This window comes from Lycium barbarum, chromosome 12, assembly GCF_019175385.1.
Source record: "Lycium barbarum isolate Lr01 chromosome 12, ASM1917538v2, whole genome shotgun sequence".
Lineage (NCBI taxonomy): Eukaryota > Viridiplantae > Streptophyta > Magnoliopsida > Solanales > Solanaceae > Lycium > Lycium barbarum.
Window position 1 is genome coordinate 37,223,709 of NC_083348.1, and position 19,622 is coordinate 37,243,330.

The following is a 19,622-nucleotide window of genomic DNA, read 5'->3' on the forward strand; positions in this document are numbered from 1 at the left end:
ATTTTATAATTTTTCATAAGTTTATGTGTAAATTTTATACTGCAACCTTTCTACTTTCCTGAATTAGTTTTATATAATGTCTTATATATTATATAAGTTACAAACAATCTAACAAAGTCAGAATCATGCATCTGAAATCTTTCTTCAGTCTCCCACAAATATACTAAGATAATGATAGATGTAGCTACGTTGGCAGCTATTCGTCCATCGAGAATAATAAAAGAAGAAGACTTTAACATATATTCAACTAGTGAATCTATACGCGCTTCGCGCGGCAATATTAGCAACATAATCTTTTTGCTCTTTTTTCTAAATGATTAGGTCAAAAACTATTTTTGAGTTACTTCTTTCCCTCAGAATTTTACACAATTTCAACTAAATCAAGCAAATTTTCCTTTTTACTTCTACTAATTTAATGAAAAAATTCTAGATTTTTCTCACTCTTGATTACTTTTACATATATTTTCATGATTCATGCTTTATATATTTGAAAGAAAAAGAAAAAAAAAACTTTTTAAATAATCTTAGTTTTCACCCCCCCCCCCCCCCCCCCTTTTCAAGCACATTTATATGTCATTTAGCTAATAACAATTACATGCTTATAAATTGCATTGATTTCAGCGTTTCTCAATAGTTACTATTGATGAGAACCTTTAAATGCATTGATACAGTGTTTCTAAATAGCTGCGGTTGCTGAGAACCTTTTTAAGTGACCCCGCTCTTATAATTTCAAATGCGTCTTCTAAATTTATTTTGCTATAGCATATTAAGAAATTGTTGAGACAACATCTTTAAAGCCCGACAAAAGCCCTTTAGCAGATTCGAGGAAGTTGAATCCTTCTTAATTAATTGTGGTTCTTTATGTTCCTCTATTGTTTGTATATGCATATATATACAATATCAATTTTCTTGCAGCAAAAATAAATATTTTCTAATATTGTCATTTGTTTTGGGTGCATGTAGAGATAATAATACTAATTGTAAACAACATAAATATAATCAAATACAATATGAATTTGGTACAATCACTCGTAAAATTCAAAATAGGCATTTTAACCCAGCAAAAGACAAACTTATTAAATATGAATTAGCACTATAACTACAAGCCTGCAATATGTTAAAAGAGTTACAACAACAACAACACGCACGCGCGCGCGCGCACACATACACACACACACACACACACACACACACACATATATATATATATATATATATATATATATATATATATTCTTGTCGAGATCTTGTGGAGTTATTCCCTTTCCGTCTGATAATTCCGTCATCTATCAAAAACTCAAGATCATTTTAAAAATAAACACAATAATAGAAATAAAGAAAAAACTACAACAATATACATCACAAAAAACTACCTTGAAAGACTCTTATTGTCACGCCCCGAACCATGGCCTGGGCGAAACACGACACTCGGTGCCTTACTGCATGTGACAGAGCGAACCACATAGCTTACTGAATCATCATGAGGCATAACATGAGCGGAATATAACGTGAATGCATGATGAGCCTTTATAAAACGTAATAAGTCATAATACTTAATAAAAATACTTGTTTAAACATGAGTGCTGAAATAACATGAATGAGCCAAAAATGGCTATACGACTCCGAAAGTCTAACATAACATAACTGACTTGTCTAGTTTATGAAGCCTTTAACATAAGTCTGAACATGAAAAACATATTCGCTGGGACAATGCCCCCAGCATACCTTTAAATGCATAGCTAATAACATAAAGATAACTGACTAAACCCCGAAGAAGATGGGGCTCACCAACAAGCTGATAAGTGTGAAGTCCTACTAAGTTGATGCGTCATCCTGTAAATCAGTACCTGCATCGTGAAATGCAGGCCTCAGGGCAATAGAAAAGGGACGTCAGCACATTGAATGTACTAGTATGTAAAACAACTGAATGAAATAACACGGGACATGGAATAACATGACAAGAAGTGAAACTGAAGGCCTGGACATGAACATGAGTAAAAATATATGTGGGAGAGCATTAGTATAACCGACATGTAACCACCACATTAGCAGGTGGCGTCTGATCTCTGTCCGATCAGCTAAGCCATCTTGTACCTTGCCGGGGTACAAAACATGAACATGACATGAATGGATTCAAATCCCTCAATAGGGAAAACATGAAGGAATCGTCCTAACTAGGCGGAGCGATCCTTATCCTACTGTGGAAAATGTAGTTTCAGGCTGTCTGAGCCTTCTCGGTAATCTGTGCAACTCCCAAAAACATGAACATAATATAATTGGCTAAGAAGCCCGTGATTTTTGTGAAATAACTTGTAATCATGGTTTCATGAAGCATGACTTGTATTTAGCACGTGTGTATCTTGTATCATGGCATGAGAGTAATTGTATAATATAATTGCATGAAAACTTGTAGATATGTAGGGTATTCATGAAATAAGCATTTTTATTTATAAACATGCATGCAAGAACCCATGGAATACAAGATATGGGTTTTCATGGATTACAGACAGATTCTCAATAATCATAATGAAATATCAAGGACACAATGAAGAATTACTAACAATTTCATACATATTATAATCATGGGAAATGGGCCTATGGTTATCATGATCATGGTCAAAACCCTAGTTTTCGTATAACTTCGTAATGTATGGAACAAGAGTGTGGGGAAGAACAATGATGTTCCCACACATAGATAGAAACTCTATATACCTGGTAATGCTCCAAACTTGTATTAAAAATCTGTTCTTGGAAGAAGAATTCTAATCCTTGGCCTTGAATTCCTTTAGGTGGGTTTTCTTGAAAACCCTATGTTAAGAACATGAAATTTCTACTTAGGATTCATGGGAAATTGATGGAATTCACTTAAGATGGTCTTAAGGAGCTTACCTTGATGCTTGGAGAAGTTGAGAAGAGAGAACTTTCGTGTTAGGGCTTGAGAGGAATGAGACTTATGAAATAAAACTGAAATTTCTGTCTTTTAATTGTCTCAATCGTGGCGCTGTTACGAACCGTAACTTACGGTCCGTAACGTGTGCCAAAATTCCAGTGAGGGTCTGATTTTTGAGGTTAGGTTACAGCAACATGTTACGGGCCGTAACACGTAACGATGAACTGTCCTTTGATCCAAGTTATGCGACGGTGATTTTTCCAAACCACACCCGTTACGGTATGAACGACCGTCCATAACACACGTTACAGTCTGTCCCTTGTAGCGTAACGCTGGGTTCTCTGAACTGAAACATATTTTCGATTTCAATACTCTCCTTCTTGGGTTTCTAACCTCCTGAGTCATGAATATGGTTTAGTACGAATTTACGAGATGTTACACTTACCTTCATTTTGCAAATTTTCGTTGTCTCATCTGATTTACCTTCTGACTCAACCTACAATCAAAAAAGATTGTACCACAATGTGCATCACAACAGAAACTACCTCAAAAGACTTATATCTCTATTTAGTTAATTTTTACTATCTCGTGTGATTTATCCTCCAACCAACCTACCAGCAATTCCCTTCACATTAAAAGAGTACATTATTTTTAGTATTTACAAAAAACAAAATCTATGAGGACATGAAAAAGCTTACCATAGTATGGGTTGTAGATGATTCGAATATAGGAGTACTAAGATGAAAATGAAGGACAAAAACACCAACAAAATGAGGCAGGAAAAAAAGAGGAGAAAACTTTCTGTGGAGAAATTATGAAATGACGAGAGGAAGGATATATGCTAAACAAATGCCTTGTCAGTCCTTCATTATCACGCAATAACTTTGTTGGTAATTATGGTTTATTAAATTGTTAAAGAAGTGAAGAAACGTTCCAAATCACAATATAGCTCTATTGCTCTTATATTAATTTTTTGTAATAGAATATGAAAAGATTGAGGAATAGTTAATGAAGGCTATTTTGGTTGTGCTGCTCAGACAAACAATTAATTTGGTGTTATTGCAAATTATTACGTGGCTAACTTAGTATTACTAATGGAGTAATTAAGAGGTATTAGTTATGGAGATGGTTTTTTATAATAAAATAATTAAAAGAAACGAATGAAAATGTCCAAAAAAATGAGAAAAAAGATAAATGTCAATGGAGGCCATAGAGAGGTGTCACATAGGATTGTCAATGCCTAGCTTTATATTATATATTAATTAAATCATTTATCTGACAAATCACATAAGCCTAAAAATTGAAACTAACACAGTGATTGAAGTAAATATCATTGAGTGAAAGCCTTAGTTGATAACCCATGACAATAGCCAATTTCTTGTCTGCAAGACAAAACTTTCCGACCATTAACACCTCTAGTACATTTCTTAAAATATATATTTGCTTGTGGGCTACTGCAATACCGAATACTCAAGAAGGGTGAAGTTCTTGACTAATGTGATCATTTTTTTTTCCAACAAAGTCTTACAATGCCTCAATTTTTAAGACTACAATATGGAATACCAAATGATGCCATGAATATGGCTACTAATTAATTAGGGGTTATGATTATAAGAAAATGTTGTAGTAATGAGAATAAAGACCATTAAATAAATTTTTACATTAAAGAATGTAAATAAATGAAAGATGTGAAAAATATACGAAATTATGGATGAATTTGAAGAAGCAATGAAAATTTCATAAGAAAACCCTAGATCCTTTAGAGAGGATCAGAGAAAGAAATGAAACAAACAGACTTTCTCATTAGAATGAATAATCTAGCTTAATTTCAAAATATCTGCTCCTTATAAATATTGGGCCTACGAACTAGTCAACGTAAGTTACTCATCAGCCACGTTGGGCCAGTGCAACACAAAAGAAAATACAACTCATGTTGGGCCTGTGTCATTTGGGCCCAGATCGACTTCAGTGATGCTAACATCCCCACCCCCCCAAAGCTGGAGGGTAAATAAACTCCCAGCTTGCTTAACAAAAATATGTGCTAACCACTGACACGCTCAAATTACACCTAACAAACGGCGTAAAGCGGATGTTGTCAAATATAGTAACCCAACAAGGCTGGGGTCGAATCCCACAAGGAATAGAGTGTGAAAAGGTTACTATTGTAGGTTCAATAGAAATAAAACCTCTCAGGAAAAGAACCATGCAAAGAAAAGCTGAGACGGTTCCTAAACACATATATACACATATTACACCAAAAACCAAGTAGTCCACCCCCAACCAAAAATCATGCATTGTCCTTAATTCATCAAGATAAGCACAAGATTGAGGGTAAGGACTACCTGTAGCACACTAGGCGCTCTGATTATCCTGAGGCATCGCTGCCTCAGCAGTCTGAACTGTCGTTGCTACTACTGAGTCAATGATGGAAGGTGCCACTGTCTGGCTGAGCACAGGCACCTCTGCCTGGGTGCCGCTAGAAAATGTACCTATAGCACTACTGGCTAGTTTTGCAGAATGACTATTAATCAAGTAATTATGGACGGCGATCCACATTTGCTACTCCTCCTCTTGATCCGACTGGGCCTTGATAACTATATCAATCTCTTCCCCAGAAGGACCCTCAACCTCCAATATTTGTTTCCCTCTATCATCTCGTGGTGAGTCATCATCCTCCACCAAACTCATCACCTTCATAAATAAAGAAATATCCACCTAGCTCGGGACAACGGGATCCTCAAGAATGACCCGATCTTGATCTGTAGTTCCTGCATATCTGCCTTTAGCTGATCTAGCTCAACCCGAAGTTCTCGTATGTCGCCACTAGGCCCTGCTCTCTCTAGAGCTAACAATCTCAACTCAAACTCGTTAAGCCTGTTATGGGGCAGTTGATGAGACTGCTCGGTCCATGCCTTAACAGGTTCCAAAGTTGCTTTAATTTCTTCGCCCACGAACTTCTGAGGTGTCTTGCTATGAGCTTTGTCTGTTGATCAGCCTGTTCTTCTTTGATGGGAAATTCCTTGAAATTTTCTCTATTGAAAGAAAATGGGTCACTTGTAGGCTGCAGTGTGGATGGTGGAGGAACAGTCGAGGAGGTATGTCCTGCCTAAGAAGTAGGTGCAGCCGTAGTTGTGGAACAACAGTGGTTGATGGTACAAAAAATATTTTTTCCAACTGTGATACTTGTTTGTTTTATTTTTATTTTCCCTTTTGTTTCTATATTTAGACATAATAGGGCCTTTTTGGACCTTTTTTAATGAATAAAATACCTAATTGGGAGATTTTTGTTTTTTTAAAAAGCAGTGGTGGATGGTACAACATCAGCAACCGGGGCCGCCGCAGTAGAAGGTGTCGCAGTGGTGGCATCACCCGTGGCCCCAAAATTTGACTCGATCTGATTCTCGTCATTCCCTTCAGGCAACTCTGCAAATGCAACATCAATACCCTGGGTTTCATTTCGAGTCTCATTTTTGCTCTTCCTCAGATCATAGACTTGTGAAGCCTGAGTACAGTGATCACGATGAGGAATATGCTGAGCACCCACATTCCATCATAGTGCAATGATGAGGTAAGGGAATATCAAAGATGTGGCCTCCTGTGGTGCTCTCTCCCAGATCTCATTAATGATCAATCCCCCAATATTCAGCAGATATTGGGAAATAAGTGTTACGACTGCAACAACTCGATTCGGTGTGAGCGAATTGTCATTCTGTGTAGGCAGCAGCCTATACATTACAACACTCCACCAGAATTTTGCTTCAAGAATGAGAGTCCTTTTAAAGATCTTTGTTTTCTTGTTCTTTAGCCAAGGCGGATCGGCCGGAGTTATCACTGTGGCCACCCACTTCAGCATAACATCTGATGTTTTTTTAGCCACTGTATACTCATATTCAGACACATTCTGCAGCTCAATATACTGATCTCCAAAGTAGAATCTATTTATGGCTTTGCTGGAGATATCTATCCTGACTTTTCGTACCTCCACCTCATCCAGTGCTTGGAGTGACTGTTTTAGTTGGCTCAGTGTCTGCATCTTTTTTAAAGTGGCGCCATAGGACGCATAGAACTCTGAATAAGAACCGGGCAATATTCACTGGGAGGTTGTTGAAAATCTCAAACCTATGTAACTGTAGTGTCTTCACAATGCGAGGATAATTCTCTAAACCAGAGAAGATGATCTGTCGCTCCTCCCATATGATTCGCTGTGGATTACCCCCTTTCTTTGTCAAATCTAACCCTCGCTCGAACAACTTTTTGGACCCTTTCACTGAAAACTATAGGGCATTCTGGGAAAGCTTCTTCCTCCGTACTTCTTCCAATATACGTTCTTCTTCACTATCCGGGGCCGGAGAGTTGGCAGGGGGATTAAAAGTTGATCCACTCTCTTGTTCGGACCCCTCATCGCTGGAGCTTTATGCGGCAGAAGAAGATTCCTCCTCTTCAGATTGGGAAGAATCATGTAATGGCGATGCTCGACATGGTGCAGCCGTCCTCGTTCTTTTAAGAGGCCGAGCATCAACTTCTTCCACATCTTGGTCATGGGGGACATTACACATGAGTGTTTGTATGGTTCCCCTGCCCCTCTCTATTGGTTGAGACCCACTCCCTATCCGGACAGTGTATTTTGCTGGCATACTTGTTGAGAGACAGTGTTAGTCACAAAAAAACGTAAAGAAAGCATTAAAATAGCTTTTAGATTGTTTGCATGAAGCTCGTATCATGTGTAATTGTGCTGGCCTTACAACAAAAGGTCGGGCCGTTTAATAAAGGACGGTCCGTACAAACTGGCCGTAAATTTTTCAACAAGAAATTCGGTGGAAGGTATGGTCCACACTTTCTACCGGACCTCATAAGTCGAATAGTGTGAAATACTCGAACTAAATACAGTCTACATGTCACGCCCTGAGCCATGGCTTGGGCGTAATATGACACTCGGTGCCTTGCTGCATGTGACCGAGCGAACCACATGGCTTACTGAATCAACATGGGACATGAGCTAATAACGGAATATAATATAAAACATGGGTAGTCTGAATAATCATGGAATCTCATAATAATCATGAAAATACTTATTTAAAACAAAAGCGGAATTAGTCTGAATAGAACATGATAATGCTGAGCCAAAATGGCTGTACGACTCTGAATATCTGTCATAACATAACTGACTAGTCTATAAAACCTCTTACATGAGTCTGACCGCTAAACTGTTTATCGGGACAAGGCCCTCGACATACCTTAACTGCATAACTGAAATAAACATAAATAAGGATAACACCTCGAATAGAATTAGGCTCACCAAAAGCTAATACGAGCAAGTCGTAACGTGCCAATCCGTCATCCTGTAAATCTATATCGTGAAATGCAAGCCCCCGAGAAAATAAAGAGGCCATCAGTACACTTGAATCGTATTGGTATGTAAAGCAACTAAATGAAATAAAGCATGACATATGAAATAATAGAACTGAAACTGAAACTATAAGCTGAGCATGAACATGAGCATATCTAACATGAGTATACATATAACATGAGTAAAAACATTTTAAGTGGGAGAGCCTTAGTATAACCCACATGTAACCACCACGTAAGTATGTGGCATCTGATTTCTACCCGGCCAGCTAAGCCATCATGTACCTTGCCGGGGTACAATACATGAACATGAATGGATACAATAACCCGCAATCGGTAAACATGAAGGTATCGTCCTAACTGGGCGGAGCGATCCTTATCCTACGCTGGCATACATAGTTTCAGGCTATCTGAGCCTTCTCGTTAATCTGTACAACTCCCAAAATATGAACATGGATATAGTTGGCTTAAAAACCCATGAATTTCATAAAGATGACTTGTAACATATTTTATAATTATAGTTTAACATGAGCATAGATACATAATATGACTTGCATGGAGACATGTAGGATTTTCACGAAAATAAGCATAATAGTTCATATCTTGCATCTAAGAGCCCATGGAATGCAAAGTATGGGTTTTCATGGATTACAGACAAATTCTCAATAACCAAAATGGAATATCAAGAATACAATAACGAATTATCAATACAAATATGGTATATCATGGTACATGAGCTTAGAGTTATCATAAACATGTCTGGAACCCTAGTTTTGGGTGAACTTTGTATAATCATGGAAGAACGTGACGTGAGGAAGAACAATAATATTCCCGCACATAGATAGAAACCCTACATACCTGTCAATGCTTCAAAACTTGTAACTAATGGTCTGAACTTGAGAAGAATCCTAAAAGCCTTAATCTTGAATCCCTTAGATGGGTTTTCTTGAAGTTTGGGACAATGGATTCTTGTTTAGAAATCATGGGTACATGTTAGAGTTCACTTAAATGGCTTGGAATAGGCTTACCTTAGTGTATCTTGATGGTAGGAGGAGAAGAACTTTTTGCTAGAGCTTGAGAAATGAAAAGTGTTACTAAAAACTAAACCCACGTATTTATACTTTTGCTGAAGCGGGAAGAAGTACGGGCACAATGTATGGCCCGTACAATAATAAATGTCCCATACATTGTGGGCGTACCTCATGTGTCAAATTCCCGAAACCACGATTTTTCATGGGTGAGGTACGTGATGAAAAGTACGGCCCGTACTTAAAAGTACGTCCCGTACAAATTGTACGACCCATACAATAATGTAAGTCCCGTACATTCAGGTCGTACCTGGAATTGTCAAATTCCAGTGACTTTTGATTTTCCCCTATGAGGTACGTTCAAGAAGTACATCCCGTGCATTTTGATGTAGACGTACTTTTACCGTTCTGAGCTAAATTTCCAAATTCCAATACTTCCATCTTGGTTTCTAAGTCATGAATCTTGAATGCAGCTTAGTTAGAGGTATAAGGTATTACACCACGGGTACGGACCATAAATGTTTCGTAAACAGTTAGGGTGCATGATTGTTAGTTCCAAGTACAGTCCATGGAATGGCTCGTACGTATTATACGGTCTGTATCATGTACCGTACATGACTGCTTTTCACTAGTTCATTACTAGACCTGCACAATAACACCACACACATATTTTATATTCTCAACCTTTCATATATGAGGTATAGAAGCTCGGGTTACTCAGACCTCACCCGTTTCAGCATTATTTTCCTCAGTGGCATTTTATCGAACAGTTGGCGGGTATAACAATTTCGGACTTCAAAATTAAAATCGTCAATCGGAATGCCCTCGATTTTTCGATATACACATCCCCACGAGTCTTTTATTGCAGCACAATATACCAATCCCTACCCCAACTAAAATTGAATATACAAACATCAATAATCAATAGAAACCCTCAATTAGAATCCTTAATCTCAACCTACAATCTCATCCATATGTATACCATCATGAGCAATGTAAGAGTGAACAATACGTCAACATACTTGTGAGTGATGGATTTGATGAACCAAATGAATGATAGTGGAGAGAAGATGAGTTCTTGACTTATTCTCAACAATTTAGTGTTGGGGTTTCATGAATGTTTTTGTGTGTGGTGAACACTTAGTGCAGCAATTATGGGGGGTTATAAGGAGTAATAGGTGATCGGTTATGGAAGTGAAATCAAGAGAGGGTTTTAATTTGAGTAGAAGTGGGAAGAAGGAAGGGCAGGTGAGGTAGTTAAACCTTTCCGGAATTTCTGGACAAAAGTATGGCCCGTTAAAAAATGTGTGGTCCGTATTCTTTTGGATTTACCTCGTGTCATTAATGACGTGGCACCGAATATGTACGGGCCATATAACTTACTGTACAATTAAGTATGGCCCGTATATTTCTGGCGTATCTAGGTGTCAAAAAATAGTGAGCAACTTTTCTTCCCTTCTTGGTACAGTGCAAAGCAACTGCCCGTACAACTAAGTACGACTTGTATTTTCCTTGGCGTATCTGGATGTCAAAATCTAGTAAGTAGATTTTTCTCTCCCTCTTGATACGGTACAAAGTATGATCTGTACATCTGTTGTACGATGGGCATACGGCCCATACTTTTACCAAAGAATTGTGCACTTCACCTATTTCGCTTCCTATCACTCCTTTTTCCTAGAACATTTAAGTCCTAATACACAAGAAAACATCAAACGATAGAAAAACAACTAAAACAACTAAAATTATACAACATAGAAGTAAAAACTTGGTTTCCTCATAAGCAACGCTTGATTTAACATCGTGGCACATCGGTCCTACCTCTTTACTCAGGATCAAGAGTGTAACCATGCTTCAAATGGTGCTTATCAACAATTCTGTCACCATCAATACAACCATGGTAATACTTCATCCTTTGCCTATTCATTTTAAAATTTCGAGTCCCATCTCCAGACTTCAATTCAATTGCGCCATCAGGTGAAACACTTACCACTTACAAAGGGCTAGAACATTTGGATTTAAGTTTGCTCGGGAAAAGCTTCAGTTGTGAGTTGTACAGCAGGACATCATCATGTGGCTAGGAGTCCTACTTGAGGATCTTTTCATCATGGTAATGCTTCATCCTCTCCTTGTGCAAGGTTGCACTCTCATATGCTTGGTACTGAAATTCATCCATCTTATTAAGTTAAAACCACCGAAGCTTGGTTACCTCCTTCCAATCGATATTCAACTTATTCAATGCCCACATAGCCTTGTGTTTAAGTTCAACTGGAAAATGGCATGCCTTGTGAAACACCACTCTGTAAGGGGAAATTCCAATGGGAGTTTTGAATGCCGTTCTCTAAGCCCAAAGAGCATCATTAAGCTTCCGGGACAAGTCGGTCCTATTCGCATTAATCTTGGGCAGAATGCTCTTTATCTCTCGATTAGAGACGTTCACGTGGCCAATAGTTTGAGGGTGATATGGGGTGGCCACCCTATGCTTATCACCATATTTTTCGAGCAGTCCCGCGAAGGCCTTGTTGTAAAAATTAAAGTAACCTTCACTGATGATTGCCAAATCGGTTGAAAATGTTCTTCTTCAGAAAGCTTGTGACACTTTTCGTCTCATTGTTAGGTAAAGCCACTGCTTCTATCCATTTGGAGACGTAGTCAACATTCAGCAAGATGTACCTCATTCCACATGAACTCATAAAGGGCCCTATGAAATCAATGCCCAAATATCGAAGAGCTCCACCTCCAACACAAAGTTCATAGGCATCTTATGTGTTATAGTAATTGGTCCTTTGCATTGGCATTGGCATTGGTCACAAGACCTTGCCATCATGTTTGCATCATGATAGAGAGTTGGCCAATAATACTCGTACTCGAGCACCTTAGCCGCTGTTCGATTTCCACCATGATGACCCCCAACGAAAGAGTCATGACACACCTTCAAGATATCCATTACTTCAGATTCAGGAACACAACGCCGAATGATATCGTCAATGCATGTTCGAAACAAGTAAGGTTCATCCTAATAATATTATCGAAAATCCGTCAAGAAATTCTTTTTCTAATATACCTTGATCTCATCGGGTATAAGGCTGTAACCAAGAAGCTATATCGACATACCATGGTGCTACATCGCATCAATGTTTTGCTAGCATAATAGATCGGGTGCATGATCTTGTTGTGTCTTGGACCAAGCACCTTTCCGATAAAAAATCCACTAGCATCACACATCAATTCAAAGGGAATAAACCAATCAGGTGATACAATAACGGGAGCCGAAGTAAGTCGCTCCTTCAATTCCTCAAATGCCTTGCGACACTTCTCATCGAACTCACACTTAGCCTCTTTTTCAAGAAGCTTACACATAGGGTTGGCTATCTTCAGAAAGTCTTTCATGAACCACTGATAGAATCTGGCATATCCCAAGAAGTTAAAATCCCCTTTGACAGATATGGGTGGAGGAAGCTTTGCAATAACATGAATCTTAGCTTGATCAACATCAATTCCTTTTTTAGAGATTTTGTGACAAAGAACAATCTCTTCCTTCACCATGAAGTGGCATTTCTCCCAGTTTAGAACAAGGTTAGAGTCCTCACACCTCTTCAACACTCGACCTAGATGGTCAAGCCAATCATCGAATGAGTCACCAACCATAGAGAAGTCATCCATGAAGACCTCTAAGAAATCCTCAACTATGTCAGAAAATATGGACATCATACAACGCTCGAAAGTGGCTAGAGCATTGCATAGGCCGAATGGCATCCAACTGAATGCAAAAGTCCCTTAAGGATAAGTGAATATGGTCTTCTGTTGATCCTCTAAGGTAATAATTATCTGGTTGTATCCGAAATATCCATCCAAGAAGCAATAGTATGACCTTCCCGCTAGCCGATCAAGCATTTGATCAATAAAAGGCATAGGGAAAAGGTCTTTACACGTCATAGAGTTGAGCTTTCGATAATATGTGCACACTAGCCACCCGATAACTATTCTTGTTGGAATAAGCTCGTTCTTAGCATTTGGCACAACTGTGATTCCACCTTTCTTTGGAACACATTGTACCGGGCTAACCCATTTGCTATCCGCAATAAGGTACAAACTCCGGTGTCCAACCACTTAATAATCTCCTTCTTGACCACCTCTTGCATAGGTGGGTTCAGTCTTCTCTGATGTTCAACACTTCCTCAAGTGGAATTTTATGCTCATAGATGCCTGAGGGAATCCCCCAAATATCTGCAATAGGCCACCCTATAGCTTGCCGTATTCTCGCAAGATTTCAAGTAACGTCTTCGTCTGCTCATTAGTGAGCAATATAGACACAATAACTGGCAATGTATTATCGGGATCGAGAAACTCACCTCAGATGTGATGGGAGCTGCTTGAGCTCAAGCTTTGGCGGCTCAACAATAGATTGCTTGGCTGGAGGAGTTGTCTGATTCTCAAGATCAAGAGACAATTTCTTCGGTTGATAAGAGCAATACCCCAATCCTTCAAGCGAATTCACCGTCTCCACATATCCCTCTATATCGTCAGCATCAAAATTAACCAGGATAGCCGCTAAGGCTTCCCTAAGTCACTCTTCCTCCATCGTGAACTCAACGACCTCATCTACCATATCTATTGTGTCAATCACCGAAATGCTTTCATAAGCACTTGCTAATTTCATTCCTTTGCTGGCCTGAAAAGTTACCTCTTATTCACTCGAAATATGATTTCTCTCTTCTCCAAAACCATAAGAACCGTTCCAATAGAAAGGAAAGGTCTTCCCAATATAATTGGAATATCTTTATCTACAGCATAATAAAGAATCATGAAATTTTTCGGGAGAAGAAATTCGCCAACTCGAACAAGCACATCGTCAACAACCCCAACTGGCCTTTTTATCAATATATCAAGCATCTGCAACCGCATGCTAGTTGGTATACGTATTCCCAACCCTGATTGCTTATAAATAACAAGTGGACTTAAGTTAATGCTAGCCCCATTATTATAAAAAGCACGTGTGAAATCATGATGACCAATAGTGCAAGTAATAGTAAAGGCCCCGGATCCCCTTTCTTCAGAACTTTGGTTGTAGAGATGACAGAGCTAACAAGGTGAGTGACACTCTCTGTACCATGTTTGGTTGGCCAGTTCTTCGTCAATAGATCTTTCAAATACTTATCAAAACCTGGCATCTCTTAGAAAGCATCAAAGAATGAAATATTGATCGATATTTGCTTCAGTTAATCATAAAATCGTCTTAGCATCCTCAGTTTTCTTCACCAACCTTTGAGGAAATGAAGGTGAAGATTTTATCAATTGAGTTAGGGGCCTGAGTTCCCCCGTTACCTTACCTTTTACCATGTCATTGTATTATGAGTGTTTGGAATCTCCGGCACATGATCAACTTCAACTACACTATGATTTTTATCTTGCTTCCTCAACCGCACTTGGCACCTCAAATGACGTCTCTGCATCTTCTTCTATAGGCCCCTTTTCAATTTCTTTTGCATCCACAGCTTGAAGTAGTTTCCCACTTTGAGTAGTGATAGCATGGCACTTGGCTATTGGATCGCCACTACTACCTTTTGGATTAGGAACTGTATCACTCGGGAGTGCTACCCTTTATGAAGGGTATTGCTCTCTCGAAATATCTCTCATTTATAACGCGAGATTTTGGATGGACGTGGTGTGAGAGCCCATAGTTTCAGTCAACCCCTTCAATTATCGGACTTCTCTTGGTTGTCTAGCACTCTCTCGAGCTTGCTCTCCAGCTTAGAGCTCCCTTGATCATTTGATTGACCCTTTGACGGAACATAGGGATTGAAACTCCTAGTCCCGAAGTTATTGCGGTTGTTATAGTTCCCTTGGTTCGAACCACCCTAATCATTTTGGCCATAATGATTACCTTGCCCTTGTTGCTGAGGTTTCCACTGATTCTGATTCTGATATCTTGACCCTTGGAAATTCGGCCTTTGATAAACCCCTTGAGAGTTATTAACATAATTGGCATCTTCATATTGCATAGGTGGTCCTTCTTGATATAGAACCTCAGGTGCTTGGTACATCTGTTTTGGCAAAGTCTTCATATATTAAAAAATGTACACTTTCTTTGTCTCCTTTTCATCAAACCTCTTAGTTAGCAAAGTAATATTGGTTGCAAGTTGATAGAGTTTGGTCCCTCTGTTGGTTTTCTTTCACAATATTCTCGATTAACGGAGCCTCATATACTACACCATCAGTACCATCCAAATTCCATTCTTGATTATGCATAGTCAATCTGTCAAGAAACTAAGTGATTCAGGCATAAATCTTGTCCATGAAACACCCACTGGCTGCATTATTGGCCACTGACTATGTCATCGGATCTAGCCTTGTATAGAACTTCTCCATTAATATGTGCTCTGGAAAACTATGATTCAGAGACCGCATCAAGTACTACTTGAACCACTCCTAAGCTTCATACAATTGTTCCCCCAGAAGTTGTTTGAACTCAAAATTTTTGTCTTAGAGTTCGGCTTTCTTGCTTGGAGGAAACCACTTCTTGAGAAAGACATTCACCAGCTCAGCCCAAGTATGAATATAATTGTAAGGCAACTTCTTGAACCAATCTCTTTCTTCGCCGGCTAAAGAGTATTTGAAAACTCTCAACTGGATTGCATCAGAAGTAACAGCATTCTGGGTATGTGTCTAACACACACCAATGAAATTCTTCAAGTGTTGATGAGGGTCACTGTCAGTAGAGTTTCAAATTACCCTTTGAGCTTGAGCAATTGATAGATAGAACTATCAATCTTGCAACTTTCGGTATCGACCCTGGTGGAACAATAGCAAATGCATATTCCACCTCTTGCATGTAATTCGCAAGCACATGTAATAGCCGTTGTTCGATTTCCACCATGATGACCCCCAACGAAAGAGTCATGACACACCTTCAAGATATCCATTACTTCAGATTCGGGAACACAACGCCGAATGATATCGTCAATGCATGTTCGAAACAAGTAAGATTCATCCTAATAATATTATCGACAATCCGTCAAGAAATTCTTTTTCTAATATACCTTGATCTCATCGGGTATAAGGCTGTAACCAAGAAGCTATATCGACATACCATGGTGCTACATCGCATCAATGTTTTGCTAGCATAATAGATCGGGTGCATGATCTTGTTGTGTCTTGGACCAAGCACCTTTCCGATAAAAAATCCACTAGCATCACACATCAATTCAAAGGGAATAGACCAATCAGGTGATACAATAACGGGAGCCGAAGTAAGTCGCTCCTTCAATTCCTCAAATGCCTTGCGACACTTCTCATCGAACTCACACTTAGCCTCTTTTTCAAGAAGCTCACACATAGGGTTGGCTATCTTCAGAAAGTCTTTCATGAACCGCTGATAGAATCTGGCATATCCCAAGAAGTTAAAATCCCCTTTGACAGATATGGGTGGAGGAAGCTTTGCAATAACATGAATCTTAGCTTGATCAACATCAATTCCCTTTTTAGAGATTTTGTGACAAAGAACAATCTCTTCCTTCACCATGAAGTGGCATTTCTCCCAGTTTAGAACAAGGTTAGAGTCCTCACACCTCTTCAACACTCGACCTAGATGGTCAAGCCAATCATCGAATGAGTCACCAACCATGGAGAAGTCAACCATGAAGACCTCTAAGAAATCCTCAACTATGTCAGAAAATATGGACATCATACAACGCTCGAAAGTGGCTAGAGCATTGCATAGGCCGAATGGCATCCAGCTGAATGCAAAAGTCCCATAAGGATAAGTGAATATGGTCTTCTGTTGATCCTCTAAGGTAATAGTTATCTGGTTGTATCCGAAATATCCATCCAAGAAGCAATAGTATGGCCTTCCCGCTAGCCGATCAAGCATTTGATCAATAAAAGGCATAGGGAAAAGGTCTTTACACGTCATAGAGTTGAGCTTTCGATAATATGTGCACACTAGCCACCCGATAACTATTCTTGTTGGAATAAGCTCGTTCTTAGCATTTGGCACAACTGTGATTCCACCTTTCTTTGGAACACATTGTACCGGGCTAACCCATTTGCTATCCGTAATAAGGTACAAACTCCGGTGTCTAACCACTTAATAATCTCCTTCTTGACCACCTCTTGCATAGGTGGGTTCAGTCTTCTCTGATGTTCAACACTTCCTCAAATGGGATTTTATGCTCATAGATGCCTGAGGGAATCCCCCAAATATCTGCAATAGGCCACCCTATAGCTTGCCGTATTCTCGCAAGATTTCAAGTAACGTCTTCGTCTGCTCATTAGTGAGCAATATAGACACAATAACTGGCAATGTATTATCGGGATCGAGAAACTCACCTCAGATGTGATGGGAGCTGCTTGAGCTCAAGCATTGGCGGCTCAACAATAGATTGCTTGGCTGGAGGAGTTGTCTGATTCTCAAGATCAAGAGACAATTTCTTCGGTTGATAAGAGCAATACCCCAATCCTTCAAGCGAATTCACCGTCTCCACATATCCCTCTATATCGTCAGCATCAAAATTGACCAGGATAGCCGCTAAGGCTTCCATAAGTCACTCTTCCTCCATCTTGAACTCAACGACCTCATCTACCATATCTATTGTGTCAATCACCGAAATGCTTTCATAAGCACTTGCTAATTTCATTCCTTTGCTGGCCTGAAAAGTTACCTCTTATTCACTCGAAATATGATCTCGCTCTTCTCCAAATCCATAAGAACCGTTCCAATAGAAAGGAAAGGTCTTCCCAATATAATTGGAATATCTTTATCTACAGCATAATAAAGAATCATGAAATTTGTCGGGAGAAGAAATTCGCCAACTCGAACAAGCACATCGTCAACAACCCCAACTGGCCTTTTTATCAATATATCAAGCATCTGCAACCGCATGCTAGTTGGTATACGTATTCCCAACCCTGATTGCTTATAAATAACAAGTGGACTTAAGTTAATGCTAGCCCCATTATTATAAAAAGTACGTGTGAAATCATGATGACTAATAGTGCAAGTAATAGTAAAGGCCCTGGATCCTCTTTCTTCAGAACTTTGGTTGTAGAGATGACAGAGCTAACACGGTGAGTGACACTCTCTGTACCATGTTTGGTTGGCCAGTTCTTCGTCAATAGAACTTTCAAATACTTATCAAAACCCGGCATCTCTTAGAAAGCATCAAAGAATGAAATATTGATCGATATTTACTTCAGTTAATCATAAAATCGTCTTAGCATCCTCAGTTTTCTTCACCAACCTGTGAGGAAATGAAGGTGAAGATTTTATCAATTGAGTTAAGGGCCTGAGTTCCCCCGTTACCTTACCTTTTACCATGTCATTGTATTATGAGTGTTTGGAATCTCCGGCACATGATCAACTTCAACTACACTATGATTTTTATCTTGCTTTCTCAACCGCACTTGGCACCTCAAATGACGTCTCTGCATCTTCTTCTATAGGCCCCTTTTCAATTTCTTTTGCATCCACAGCTTGAAGTAGTTTCCCACTTTGAGTAGTGATAGCATGGCACTTGGCTATTGGATCGCCACCACTACCTTTTGGATTAGGAACTGTATCACTCGGGAGTGCTACCCTTTATGGAGGGTATTGCTCTCTCGAAATATCTCTCATTTATAACGCGAGATTTTGGATGGACGTGGTGTGAGAGCCCATAGTTTCAGTCAACCCCTTCAATTATCGGACTTCTCTTGGTTGTCTAGCACTCTCTCGAGCTTGCTCTCCAGCTTAGAGCTCCCTTGATCATTTGATTGACCCTTTGACGGAACATAGGGATTGAAACTCCTAGTCCCGAAGTTATTGCGGTTGTTATAGTTCCCTTGGTTCGAACAACCCTAATCATTTTGGCCATAATGATTACCTTGCCCTTGTTGCTGAGGTTTCCACTGATTCTGATTCTGATATCTTGACCCTTGGTAATTCGGCCTTTGATAAACCCCTTGAGAGTTATTAACATAATTGGCATCTTCATATTGCATAGGTGGTCCTTCTTGATATAGAACCTCAGGTGCTTGGTACATCTGTTTTGGCAAAGTCTTCATATATTAAAAAATGTACACTTTCTTTGTCTCCTTTTCATCAAACCTCTTAGTTAGCAAAGTAATATTGGTTGCAAGTTGATAGAGTTTGGTCCCTCTGTTGGTTTTCTTTCACAAAATTCTCGATTAACGGAGCCCCATATGCTACACCATTAGTACCATCCAAATTCCATTCTTGATTATACATAGTCAATCTGTCAAGAAACTAAGTGATTCAGGCATAAATCTTGTCCATGAAACACCCACTGGCTGCATTATTGGCCACTGACTATGTCATCGGATCTAGCCTTGTATAGAACTTCTCCATTAATATGTGCTCTGGA

At 39.2% G+C, this 19,622-nt stretch overlaps 1 non-coding gene across 1 annotated transcript; it reads left to right on the forward strand.

Annotated features, from left to right (window-relative positions):
* The first annotated feature begins 15,646 nt into the window (after positions 1–15,646).
* LOC132625356 (small nucleolar RNA R71) lies at positions 15,647–15,751 on the forward strand. Its single transcript, XR_009576792.1, has one exon. It is a non-coding gene; the product is annotated as a small nucleolar RNA R71 (small nucleolar RNA).
* Positions 15,752–19,622: the final 3,871 nt, after the last annotated feature.